The 14623-nt window shown below is 48.2% G+C and overlaps 1 long non-coding RNA gene across 1 annotated transcript; it reads right to left on the minus strand.

The window, feature by feature from the left end:
• Positions 1–6767: 6767 nt before the first annotated feature.
• Positions 6768–10786, minus strand: LOC141022136 (uncharacterized). Its single transcript, XR_012183139.1, has 2 exons — positions 9857–10786; positions 6768–7044 (listed from the first exon to the last, which is right to left on the minus strand). It is a non-coding gene; the product is annotated as an uncharacterized lncRNA (long non-coding RNA).
• Between the last annotated feature and the right edge of the window lie 3837 nt (positions 10787–14623).

Below are 14623 nucleotides of genomic sequence, written 5' to 3' on the forward strand. Positions count from 1 at the left end.
GGGATGGGACGCGGGTTTGGCTCGATTCGATTCGATTGTTTTCCTTCGGAAAGTGGGTAAACGATCCTTGGATCCTTGGTCTCGCGGTGCGATGTGAGGAGGAAGTTGAGGGGATCGGCTGACCCTTTATAGCATCTTGCTCCGTGTTCCTGGAGTAGGGGGTTGGTGTCGGAGTTGTATAGTCCGAGTTGAAAGGGAGGAGGAATCCGGCGTCCCGACGGGGTGGGTCTTCTGCGGCCATGGGACGTGAACGAGAGTCCACTCCATGTAGGAGACGGTCGAGGAGGACTCGATGTCAGGCTCAGGACCCTGCTAATCTGAACCTGAAGATAACTGAAGAAATCGACAGCGAGACACGGACTGAAGAAAAGGCGCGGGAAGAAAATGATTCGATGGACGGCTACGATTGAAGTCGCCAGATCAACGAACGGCTCACGTTGACGCCCAGCTCCTCTGTCAGCAAATTTAACAGTTAACTGAAGCTTGTTCATTGCGCTTCAGTTAACTGCCGTCGCCTTTACCGTCAGTCATTATTGTGACGCTAATTATCTGAACACTGTTATTTATTATACTGGGTGTAGAAGTTGATAGATTCTGCAGCTTAGGCATGTCATATGATGTTGAAGCTGTTTACAAAACCTCTAACCCCAGGAATGCTGATACAGTAATTCTGGATGCTAACTTTTGAGAAGAAATAGCTCTTAAACGTTGTCATGTTCTAGTAGTACACCAGGAGTATATGAGACGGAGGGAGTAGTACCTAAGTGCTCATATCTTCAATTCTACATGTTCAGAGTTGTATCTGACATGACGTTACGCGTACTACTAGTTGTAGTTATAGACATGTCTCATATACTCCTGGTGTTGTAATATACTGTATATACTACTCCCTCCGTCTCAAAATAAGTGTCTCAACTTATTTTGGGACGGAGGGAGTACTTTATCACTGTGAGTATGTATTTACATTGCCAAGTATCTATTTAGTATTAGCACAATGTGGAATGATTTGATATGCAACAATTGGTGCTTAACACTGAGTATAACTAGTGGATAGTACTCCTTCCGTTCCTAAATATTTGTCTTTCTAGGGATTTCAACAAGTGACTACATACGGAGCAAAATGAGTGAATCTACACTCTAAAATATGTCTATATACATCCATATGTGGTAGTCCATTTGAAATCTCCAAAAAGACGAATATTTAGGAATGGAGGGAGTATATGAGTTGCTTTTCTTCATATCATATATTCATAGTTGCAGTTTCTCTATCCAATTGTTGAAATTTCACCTTTTTGTATTTGCTATGTTAAATGGCTTTAAACTCTTGGTTTCCTCCAGGGTTACCAGGTACCTTCTGAAGGTCAACAAGTCTCAGGTGATCCATGGAACAATATTCCTTGCCGAAGTTTTCAGGTACTATACTGCCAACAGATCATGTTGGATCATGTCTTTTACATATGATGTTCACACTCTACACCTTGACACAAAATGATGCATCTTAAAAGCACCTTATACATGTTGTCTTGCGTGGTTTCAATTGAAATTTCCTACCTGACTGATACATTGATCATTTAGCACTTCTTTCTCTGCACCTCTATAAAATGTGATATGTTACCAGAAAAGGTCTAAACTGCAGGGGTTAAACTATGTTTGAAAAATGCCATTGCCATTCATGCCTTTAAAAATTATTGCTTTCTTTAAGGGATTTAAAGGTGACTTCTTTGCCAACCAATCCTGAACTAACATGTCATGATGGCCCCATTTTTACCAGCCTAAAGTACACTGGAGATGAAGTTCAACCACCAGTACAAACTTCTATCAAGTAAGCTCATCGTAAAGTTTAGATATAAATATGTGTGCCTTGCATTCTTTTTATTTTCCATTTCTTATGCTAGAACTAGAAAGGTGTGCTTTGCTGGACAACCAGACTGGCTGTTTGTCATTTTATTTATTGTGCTAATTTAACGTGTGCTTCCATTATGTGTCATAATCACCGAGCACGTCATTTTTATTTTCCTTCTACATGTCATATCATCGCTATAGAGTCTTCCAATTTATGGCCATATTTTCGCTGGTTGATACATAGTTTCAAGGATGAGCCATACAGTGGAGGCGATTGTGTGACAGTCCAAGGAAGCCTCAGGCAGAACGCAATTTTCTCAGAGCAGCTTTTTAAATGGAGGACTTTCCATGGAAGATGGATATGTACATCTCTTTTATTCGGTGAGAAAATATGTTCCACTTGTTATGCCATTTTAACTATCTTCCAAATGATCATTGAGCATGGTCAGTTCATGCTCTTTGAAACCAGTGAGATTGAATGGCATTGGCCAACCGAGACCAAGCCATGGCACTGCACCATCGACAAAATCAGAGGCTTCACGCATCCGAGACTGCACAACGCCACAACACCACCTGTGTCGAGGGTGCATTCGAAAGGTCATGCATAGCCGAGACAACGCCACGGCGCCTGTGTGCCGCAAGCGAAGTCGGCATCGCCAAGAAGACAAGCCCATGACATTGTACCGTCGACGCAATCGAATCCAAGACTACACAATGCCGCGACACCACATGTGTCGCGGGGCCCATTGGAAAGGTCACGCGAGGCCGAGAATGCCGCACAAGCCCTCGGATGATCGGCGGTATGCCTCGGATTTATTCTAACACACGGCACCTGTGTGCCACCGCCATAGTCACTTGACATCACCAAGCAGAGACATACCGACAAGCACAGGAGCAAGAGCACGCGGAGAACACCGCCAAGGAAGAGCTAAACCACCATCCACCCCAACAGGCCGCACCACCACCACCCGACCACCACCACCACAAACTCATCAGCGTGGCCAGCATGAAGTAGGACGTCAGCTTCCATCTTCATCTGACCAAGCAAGGCGAAGCGCCTTGACGTTGGCCATCTGGTCGCAACCCAACCACACCCCGAAAGGAGGGAGGTGGGAACAAGGGAGATCATATGTAGGATTTAACCTCGCTAACCCGTCTTCGGATGAAAAATCAGTCCCACTTCATGGCATGGCTAGGCCAAGAACACGAAGACAGAACACCACCCCCTCCGCTGTCATCACCCCACGGACCACCAGCGGAACCACCTCATGCCACCGGTCACCCTAGCAAGGCAAGCTCAAAGACGAAGCCCCATGTGGGGAATGTGGCGTTGAGCGCCACCATTGCCTGATGATCCGGAAGACCCGGGATCCAAAGTTTCCTCCGGAGCAAACAGGAGGAAAGACGAGAACACTAAAGAAATGGTTCTTGTTATTTATTACTAACATTGACAGGAGGTCCCTAAGTGCCAAGGAAAGGTATGTCCATGATAACACTACATGCACAGCCTAACCTTACTGATCTGCTTTTTCAATAAGCTCTTTTCTTCTCAGCAAAATGACAAAAGTTCCTTCCTGGTGATTGATTCAGGTCAACGCTGAAGCAAACTCTGATCTTGGATTGTCCCTGGACTTTTCGTCCAGAAACAAGGAGAATACCTCAATTCTCATTGCAGAGGACATAGCGACATTCGGTAGAAAGAAACAGCATCGCTTGTGCAGCTCCTATGTTCAATCTGATAAGGTAGAACCACATGCTCCAGATAACCAAAACTGGGTCCTCTACCGAGCAACTGTACAGTCCGGTGCCAGCCACACATTAACTGGAATCAAAATTGTCTGCACACTGAAAACCACTGGCAAAATCAATTCAGAAGCAGAGGAAGATGGCCCAGAAGAAAATGCAGATAGATCATCGCCTTACCATGGATCACTGGTCACATAAGCATCCGGAACATGAGCCAAAACACACGGTTCCCTTCAGCAGAATCATGGGTGACAGAAGGCAAGTACATCTCTTATGATCTTGATGTTGTGGTTGAGGTGGCCCCAGTTTTTGAGATCGGCTGTGGGCCAGTGTTTGTGCTGTGGGCCGGTGTTGGCTGGGTGTATGGCCCAGTGCGACAGACCGAGCGATGGGCTGGGTTAGACAGACGGGTATACGGCCCGGACTGACGCAGTCGATGCGATCGGGTCTTGCAGTTTGGTTTCCTCGAGCGACAGCGCTGACGATCGACGTCTTCCTTCTGTCGAGGGCGAGGTTAGGGCTCGGCGGTGGCCATCGCCGGGTTTCCCTCCTCTGCCGGGCAGAGCTCGACGCATCCCGCCGGCGGCCATGACTGGTCAGGGAGATGCCCAACAGCCGCCACCCCGGGCTTCTTCGCAGCGGCCACCGCAGCAGCTGGCTGCACTGCCGGGCGGTGATGGGGCGGGGCGCGGGGGCGTTGAGGCCAGGCAGGCCCATGCGGCGCCTCACGCGGGACACAGTGCTGGCCGCGGGGTGCAAGGCGGCACAGGTCACGGCGACTTCGGGTCTGGTTCCAGAGGCGGCGGCCGCGGCGACTTCGGTCAGGGACGTGGTGTTTTCAACACTGGTCGAGGTGGCTTTGCTAATGGACGTGGTTATGATGGTGGCTATCAGGGCTATCGTAATGGATGGAACCAATGGCATGACGGGGGTGGAAGAGGTTTTGGCAACAATCAGTGGCAGCGTAATTTCAATCCTCCTGCCGGTGGCTTCGTTGAGGGTGCTTCAGGACCTCACTATCATCAGCGGGGTGGCCGGGGAGGGGGAGGCCGAAACCCTCCTCCGCGTCGCCTGTAAATCCCCAAGGTCTACCTTAAGCAGCCGATCATCAAACCGGCAAAGTCTGACGGTGGGGCGACGAAGACAGCTGCGCTCACTGCCTCTACTTCCACAACAACTTTGCCGATGCTGCGATGGTAGCGGTCTCGGCGTTGGCGGCGGTGACTGTTCCGGCCGCGACGTCTTCCGACGCCAAAGACGGGATGAGCGATAAAGGCAGTGACAAAACAGATATTGTGAGGGTTAATAAGGCGGCTCGCAAGAAAGAGAAGATGACGTGCTATCATTGTGGGGTGCCAGGTCACTTTGTGGTTGACTGCAAGGCGGTGTTGTGCGATATATGTCGGAAGCCTGGACACTCATCTTATGACTGTCCACTGCTTTTGATACCCACGCCTATGGTGACTATTTATGGTGTTTGCAGCAACAAGCTCATGTTCTTCGAGACTCCTTGTACGATCTCGGTGACCAATACGTCGGAGAGCTCGAAATTTGGTTTGGTCAAGGTAATTCAGGGGACATTGACTGAGGAACATGTGTGTCAGCAGCTCAGACGGCTAGTTTCTGAGTCTTTTAACTGGTCTCTTATTAGGTTGGAGGATCAGGTTTACAGAGTGGAGTTCCCTAGGAGAGAGGATCTTAACCACTTGCTTAAGTGTGGACTCAGTAGGGTGCCCGGGAGTAAGTGTATTCTTGAGTTTGACGAGTGCAAAAAACCTGAGCCAATGAAGATACCGATGGAGAAGGTATGGATCAGATTCTCAGGGGTTCCGGAGTCTTTGCTTGATGAGTATCTTATTGTCTCCAGTCTCGGATCTCTGTTAGGGAAAACACAGAAGGTAGGCATGCCTTTTACTCATCTGCATGGAGCTGCTAGACTGCTTGTCAGTGTGGTGAGTGCAGAATATATTCCGGATTTTGTACCATGGACTTATTGATGGTGTGTCTTATGATCTTGATGTTATGGTTGAGGTGGCCCCTCTGGCAGATAATAACACTACAGACACAGATGTTTATATGACAGATGGTGGTACCGGTAGTGGTGGACAGGGGATGGAGAGTAATCCCAAGGATCACGGTGGGAATGAGAAACCGGCCGGAAAGTCCACACCGTCAGCTGAGCCGAGGACTGAGAAGGGGTCGGCCTCCTTCTCCACTCCGGCGGCTGCTCTCCGGTTTGGTTCGTTTCAGACGATGTCCACGCTGAGTCGCTTATGGAGTGACCGCGTGGAGATGGAGGATTCTGTCGATGGACTTCCTTTGCAGATGATTGAGGAGCATCACAGGTAGGTGGTGGTTGAGGATACACCGTAGATGACGCTGTGTGAGCGGCAAGTTCCTCCTGAGGTACCGACTACGGTAGTGCCTACCCCTCCTTCTGCGTTGGAGGGTGACGCTGCGGCTGACCGGTTGGGTCGCCCCGACCCACTTCACACCTTCAGTCGCCTCGACCGACCGGCTTGACACAGGTGGTGTCCCCGCTGGTTGGTGTCGAGGGCCACCCAAGCAGTGCTTTTGATGTCCCGTTTGACGCTGCGCCGGTCGCATCTCCTACCACTTCGACCTCGGTCGGGCGTACGGGAGGCGGCCACAGCCCGGCCGGAGTTAATCTAGAGGATGTGATCGCTTTTGGAGGTATTCCGGATCCTATGTCCGGTGAGAGGCGCATTAGTCACCGGATCTAGGCCCAGCCGAACGCTAATGACACACAGATGGGGCGCGCTATGAGGGCCGCCAAGCTTTGGGACATTGAAGCTCAGACATGTATGTCGGTTAATAAAAGTTGTTCCATTCTGCATTTTTCTGAGGATGAATTATTGATAAAGCCAACAACATAGGGATTTCTCTTGGTAGTAATGATTTAGAAACTGCAAAATCCAATAATGATCTTCTAGACCTAGAGACGGACAGAGCTATAGATTTAATTCGAAATTTAGCGGCGGTAAAACCTATGAATGAAACAGATATAAATGATCTTGGAGTAACAACATTTCAGAGTCTCTATGACGATTTAGTCCCCAGGAGGGTGTGACGCCCTCGATTCAATCGTACACTAATCATACACGCAAATGTGTACGATCAAGATCAAGGACTCACGGGAAGATATCACAACACAACTCTAGACACAAATTAAAATAATACAAGCTTTATATTACAAGCCAGGGGCCTCGAGGGCTCGAATACATAGGCTCGAAAACACAAGAGTCAGCGGAAGCAACAATATCTGAGTACAGACATGAGTTAGACAAGTTTGCCTTAAGAAGGCTAGCACAAAAGCAACATCGATCGAAAAGGCAAGGCCTCCTTCCTGGGAGCCTCCTAACTACTCCTAGTCGTCTACGGCCTCCACGTAGTAGTAAGCATCGGCGGTGGCATCTGGCTCCTGGGCTCCGGCATCTGGTTGCATCAACCGGAAAGAAGAACAAAGGGGGGAAGGGGGAGCAAAGCAACCGTGAGTACTCATCCAAAGTACTCGCAAGCAAGGATCTACACTACATATGCATCGGTATCAATGAAATGGGCTGTATATGTGGACTGAACTGCAGAATGCCAGAAGAGAAGGGGAAAGCCTAGCCTATCGAAGACTAGCATCTTCAAGCAGCTCCAAGCATCTTGCAGCATCAGAAGAGGTAAGAGTAGCATAAAGTAAAGTAGTAGTAGTGTTATCAACCTCGGCCAGAGATCCTTTCTCGACTCCCTGCGAGAAAGCAATCCCAGAGCCATACTATCAATTTCTCATCACAATCCAATTCTCATCACAAGTATCCAGTTCTAGTTGTATCGATCGGGATACAACTCCAAGTGTCCATTACCGTAGGACAGGCTATCGATAGATGTTTTCTTCCCTGCAGGGGTGCACCAACTTACCCACCACGCTCGATTAAATCCGGCCGGACACACTTTCCTTGGTCATGCCCGGCCTCGGCCAAACAATACGCCGCAACCCAACCTAGGCTTAATAGAGAGGCCAGCACGCCGGACTAAACCTATGCCCCCATGGGTCATGGGCCATCGCCCCGGGAACTCCTGCATGTTGCGTGGGCGGCCGGTGAGCAGACCTAGCTACCTCCTTAAAAAGGTAGGAGCTTACCAGTCCAACCCGGCGCGCGCCGCTCAGTCGCTGACGTCTATTAAGCTTCGGCTGATGCATACGACGCAGAACGCCCATACAATGCCCATGTGATGGTTAGTGCTATCAGGCCAGAGGCCCCTGGGATCAAATATCCAAATCGTAGTGGATTAGGAATGTGCGGTAACAAGCAGAGACTCATGAAACACGTGACCCCGTTGCCCCGTCTCAAGGACTTGCGGCAAGGGCTAGGAATGCCCGGCCACGCCTCGTAATTATCTCGCGGGCACCCTCCGGGTCAACCCGTCTCCACATCACTCGCAAATATGCTCGCGTAGGTACCCCTCAGGGCCGACCCGTCTTTAGTAACAGGCTTCAGTGTAAAGTCATAGTAACCATAGTAACCGTGTGTCTAACACCAAGTGGAGAACCTGAGGAATCACCCTTGACGGATTCCACTCGATGTAATCATCAAGGTGAATGTAAGAGGAACCACCCCCGAGGTTCACACTTGAGGGGTTGCACGACAGAGTCGTATCGGAAGTGGTTAAGGTGGAATCACCCTCGATGACCACGATCGAATAGCTACACTACAAGGTTAACATCAGAAGTGCTGTAGAGGTCTCACCCTCGGCACTCGATAGTAACCCAATAGTGTCGAGCAACTAAGGGGAAAGTGATGTGCGGTGCCGAGGCCTGGTCTTCGATCCCGTTGATCGGGTCTTCAATGATGAAGCAGGGGCAACAAGGACAAGGTGGGGGGTCACTGATGGATCACTAACCAACCTATACTAAGCAGTTTAGGATAAGCAGGTAGGTAACAATAAGCAGGTTACAAAAGCAGGCTATGCATCAGAATAGGAGCAAACAATAATAGTACCAAATCTAATGCAAGCATGAGAGAATGGAATGGGCGATATCGGGATGATCAAAGGGGGGGCTTGCCTGGTTGCTCAGACAAGAAGGAGGGGTCATCGGTGACGTAGTCGATCACAGCGGCATCGGCAGCCACCACGGGGTCTACCGAAGAGACGAGGGGGGAGAAACAGTAAATACATAGCAAACAAGTGCATATCAGGACAACAGGCAGAGCTAGACGTGTTCTAACGCGGTGCTACACGATACTGGTGAAGGGGGAATTCAACCGGGAATGAATTCCCGGTTCCGGACCTGTGTGAGACAAATGACCGGGGGGGAATGTTCCATGTTCAGATAGTTAGAGGCATCTGACATGTATGTGGCTAGCGTATTCGGGTTCGTCTCGTTGTTCTGAGCAACTTTCATGTATAAAGTTTTTCGATCCGAGCTACGGTTTATTTTATATTAATTTTCAAAGTTTTAAACATTTATTGAATTTACTGGATTTAAATTAATTTCAAATTAAGTGGTTAAATGCTACGGGTACACACAGAGCGTACCCAGTTGTATGTATGTGAGGCCGAAAAATGGGCCCAGTCAACTGCCCAATCAGCAGTTGACTGGTCAACATTGACTAGTCAAAGGTTGACTTGGGGGCCACCTGTTAGTGACTAGACTTAGTTTAGACTTTAGTTAAGTTAGAATAATTAGCAGTGGGGCCGCTAGTCATAGGGCCATCTGACTAATGTAACAAAACAAAGTAAAAAACAACAAAAAGAAAAACTAACAAGGGCTAATCCCCCGATTACCCAGGCCGGCCAAAACAAGCGGTGGCCCGAGGCCACGGCTGGGTCACGCTCGGCCGCTCCCAGAGGAGCGCCGGTGGCCATCGCCCGGGGCAAGGGGCGGGGGTGCAGGGCGAGGCCCCCGAGGCAGAAGCGGCCTAGCCGGAGTGGCCAGGCGTCGACGGCACAAGGCAGGGCGGGCGGCGCAAGGCGGGGCAGCGGCGAGTCCAGCCGGGCGCGGCAGCAGCGCAGCACAGCAGGTGGCAGCAGCATGAGCGCAAGTGCGGCAGCAAGGCGAGCAAAGCAGCGAGCAGCATCGGCTAGCAAGGGCAACGACAACACAACAGCAGCAGTCGCAAACAGGGAAAGCGGCGGCAGTAGTAGTACGCACACACGCGTGCGTACGTAGAGCTTCGGGGCGTCGATGACGAGCTCAAGGCGGCGGCTACAGCGACGAATCGAGGCAAAAAGAGGGGGATTCGGGGGAGGTGCTCACCACGAGCTCATTGGCGAGGTCGGCGAGGCAGGGGGCGGCTCGGAGTAGCGGCAATGGTGACACGAGATGCGACGGCCGAGACGGAGAAAGACAAAGAAGGCGTCGTGGAGGGGGCGTCCCGGCTTTGGCTGGTCCCCTGAACGGAAGAAGACGGCCGCTGCGGACCTCCTGGACGTGCTCCCGCCCGTCGGGGAGCTTGGTGTCCGCGACCACGACGACGAGACAGCGGTCAACGCACGAGCGCACGAGCTCAATTGGAGACAGAGGGGAAGGGGAACGATGGGGATCGAGGGGGGATGAACGAGGGCGATCTAGGGTTTGCCAGAGGCTTCAGGGCGATCTTATCCACCGAGGGGAAGTCGTGGGATGGCCAACGCTTGGCAGGCAGCCATGGGATGGCCTCCACGTCCTCTGTTTGTCTGATGAACAGAGAAAGGGGATGAGGGGAAGCTGGGCTGGGCCTATGCACTGTAGCAATAGGCTTTATGAACATAGTGTGTGTCGGGCCTCATAAGGGCATAGTGCCCTTTTCCTCTCTTTCATTTTTTTCTTTTCTAGAAATCAAAAAGCTACTGCTTTGCAATTATTCCGAGCACCAAATGACTCTTGTAAAATGTGCCACATGCCACAATAAATACTTTGCAATATTGTGAAGTTGCAAAAAATTGTTTTGAGCATTTGGAAATGTTTACACACTTTTAGAAATTGAAAAGGCCAATTTAATTATTGCTGGACCACTCAAATAATTTCCAGGAGCATTTTTGGAATCCAACAGAGGTAGGTTTCATCATGACAAATACTTAGAGAATATTTGCCACATTGTGAACTATTTTTCTGGCTCATTTGAAGATGCAAATAATCGACTTGCAATTTGAATTGAATTGGACTTGATTTTTGGACAAGTGGCATTTTGGCTTAGGAAAGCATGACGACAAGGCATCATTTGGGGGGATTACTGTAGCAAGATTCTCGGGGCGTTACAAATCTCCTCCACTACAAGAAATCTCGTCCCGAGATTTAAGTGCGGAAGTAAAGAGTAACTTCGAGAGAACTGACCCTTATAGGGTTAATTATCTGGTGAACAATTCAAGGAAAGTGGCAGATGTACCTCTCGAGTTGAAACTTAAGAAAACATCGAGAGCAAAATATGAAGGTACAATAGGAAGTTTCAAGCGAATGGACAAACGATCGATACCTGAACAGAGTGTGAGAAGGGGGTTCAGAGCATCAGGAATAGATCATCTCTCGAAAGATGGCTCGTGACATGATACGAAGCCAAATGCAAGAATATTTCGGAATCAAAGATATACAGGAGAGTCAGGTTTCGATCCTGTGGAACTGTGGGTTATGGGCCCACCATGTGGGTTAAAAGCAGGAAGGCGCTATCATTTTGCACGGTCATGATGGCAAGGCAGGTCAGAGAATAGCCTGTCAATTATGTTGGCAACAACGTTGGTACCAAGCGCGAGGGACGAAGAGAACCATTTTCCTGCTCGTACGACGAGGCGGACCAATAGGCAAAGTTCTCATCCATCGGTGGCTACCGGAATGTCATCAACAATAGTAACAAGGTCTCACTGACAAGGTTGTACATCGGGGTGTTTTATAAGCAGGGAATTATTTCTGCATATATCATATAGATCAAAAGAAGGTTAAACAAACCAATGGAAAGGAAAATGAAATTATCGGATTAATCAGACCAATGGAAAGGAAAATGTGTTTACACACAAGAATTAGGAGTATATCATTCCCAAAGGGAAGCAGAGCAGGATATATATGATATGACAGTAAGTTCAAAAGCATTTAGATAAAGGGGGCGAGGGAAGAATCATGATATTACCCATACAACGGTGTTTGGATAATAGATCAAGAAACATTCGGCAATGTGCTTCCAATGTTCTTGTTGATATTCGGAATACATCAGTCATGCTTCGAGGTAGCATTAACATGGTGTTCCAAGTAGGGGTTGGAGTTGAAGATCACAAGAAATACTCAAGGAACAATTGCAGGAATAGCAAGGAGTCCAAGGTATAACCAAGACATGATCAAACATGTGTTGGAAAGAAGACAAGGGGGTTGTCGATGATAACTCAAATCATCGAAGGTCAAGGATGGTGTTTCTCACCATGAATTCAATTGTCATCTCAACGGAAGTCAAAATGTTGATGCTGATCACGATGCATTTGTCGACAGGCTCTATGAAGATGCCATCGAGGAGCGACGACATCAAGCAACAGGAAGGATGAAGCAAAAGGCTATTGGAACCACGGATACGACACAAGTTCAAAATCAAGCTTGCTCTTCGAGGTGAAATGATAAGATGAAGAAGATCGACGTAAGCTTCGCTCATCGTTGAAAAGTTGTGCTCCGGGAATAAGGACCAGGTAGCACAGTTAAATTAGCACGATAATGATATAGCCGATCAGGCTAGGAATGATGTGATGGGGTATAAAACTTCCCAATATCATATACTAGGTGTAATGCCGGAAGGTAAATCGGAGTAGAGGTTGGACGGGGGAATGATTTGCAGAGGATAAGTATTTTAACTTATTCGGTAAATGGAATCGAGGAGGAAATATGGTCGGAACCATGATTGCAAAGGATCAACTCATAGATACAAGATGAGCTTGTACCAAAAAAATAATTATTTTTATGAGCAGCTTCCATGATAAGTTCTACATCGGGTCCATGGGCATGAACACAAGGGTTTCAAGGTCGACTCCCACTTCTTCAATGCATAACCTTTCATTCACTCCTCGTTTTTCGATGAAATTGTAATGCAGAGGATTTAGCTGGCGAAGTACCAGAAGAGTAAGACTCATGAGAACTCTCGGGTTCACTGGAAGGCATAAGTTCAACCCATCAGGGAATTTTTACGAATCTATACAACCACCAACCAAGCAAAAGATACGAGTTCGAAAGCAGAGTATCGGAGTCAAAGCAGATGATACAATTTACCGAAGGTATTTTGTATCAGGGAAAAACTCACAAGACTTTGGATGTGAAGGACATTGTCAGATAACAACCCAGCAATGGATCTGGCGATTCACGACAGAGTTGATGTGAGTATCAGTAATCAATCAGATGAAGAAGGGGATGCAAAGGCATCGGCTTATAGAAACGTCTGAATGATTCGATGCTTGGGTACAAAGGAATTATGATTTCAAGACGAAGGATCAGAAGCAAAGGCTCTGATCAAAAGATGAGTAAGTTGAATAGACTTAGAGGTGTACCCGATCAAATCTGGATTGGGCAAGAACCATCTCATATCTGGAAAGATGTCTGAGCCGGAAAGAAAATTTCCAAGGATTAATTGATGATTGCGAGTATTCGCTCACACGTTGAATCCATAGGAACAGAATGACAATCACAAAGAATTTTAAGGAATACCGCTAGACATATGGAATTAATCCTACTGCAAGCAGGAAAGGAGAATCAAGAGCAATAGGCTGCAGAGGATTTTCGGAAGATCAGATAGTATTTCCAAGTATTTTGGAAAGCATATGAACAACTGGGGATGAACAGACCCCGGTTAAGTGAATTATCCGCAGTGCAAAAAGAAGCCGCAAAGCAGAAGGCACAAAGGATTCTCGAAAGAACGGAGAGTACATCTTGTAATAACAGGAGCAACTGGGTATGAAGGTACAAGCGGCAAGGATGTTATTCACGGGGATTATCGGTGGTCGGGAACTGCAAGGCAGTGGACACAGGGTCTCGAGAAACATCGAGGAGTATCTGCAGAATCTTCTGGCCAAGCAAGCGATCATCGAAAATGTCGGGGCTCTCCGGGAGGAAGTGGGTACGAGAATCTAATGTCAGAGTTAGTAAAATGTTTAACTCGAATAGACGAGAGATCAGAGTCCCAGAGTATAGACGAGGAGTAAAAGATCCTAATACCACCCAATGGCGACGTGGGCCCGTAAGACACACAGCCAATGTTAGTAAAAGTTTTTCAGTGACTAGACTCAACTTCAGCCAAGGAGTTGGAAAGGGGCTACCTACAGGCAGTTGGCTCTGATACCAACTTGTGACGCCCTCGATTCAATCGTACACTAATCATACACGCAAATGTGTACGATCAAGATCAAGGACTCACGGGAAGATATCACAACACAACTCTAGACACAAATTAAAATAATACAAGCTTTATATTACAAGCCAGGGGCCTCGAGGGCTCGAATACATAAGCTCGAAAACACAAGAGTCAGCGGAAGCAACAATATCTGAGTACAGACATGAGTTAGACAAGTTTGCCTTAAGAAGGCTAGCACAAAAGCAACATCGATCGAAAAGGCAAGGCCTCCTGCCTGGGAGCCTCCTAACTACTCCTAGTCGTCTGCGGCCTCCAGTAGTAGTAAGCATCGGCGGTGGCATCTGGCTCATGGGCTCCGACATCTGGTTGCATCAACCGGAAAGAAGAAGAAAGGGGGGGAAGGGGGAGCAAAGTGTAACGCCCACGATGCGGCTATATCTCCCACGTGTCGAGGCACGACTTAGAGGCATAACCGCATAGTGGTTTTGTCGCAAGAAGGGTCATCTTCACACAATCCCATGTAATGAACAAGAATGGGATAAAGAGTTGGCTTACAATCGCCACTTCACACAATACATAAATATAATTCATACATCATCCAAAATACAAACATATAGACCGACTACGGTCAAAATCCAGATGAAAATAAGACAACCCCAAATGCTAGATCCCCGATCGTCCCAACTGGGCTCCACTACTGATCATCAGGGAAAGACACATAGTAACGACCACGT

The sequence above is a fragment of the Aegilops tauschii genome, chromosome 1, assembly GCF_002575655.3.
Source record: "Aegilops tauschii subsp. strangulata cultivar AL8/78 chromosome 1, Aet v6.0, whole genome shotgun sequence".
NCBI classification, from domain to species: domain Eukaryota; kingdom Viridiplantae; phylum Streptophyta; class Magnoliopsida; order Poales; family Poaceae; genus Aegilops; species Aegilops tauschii.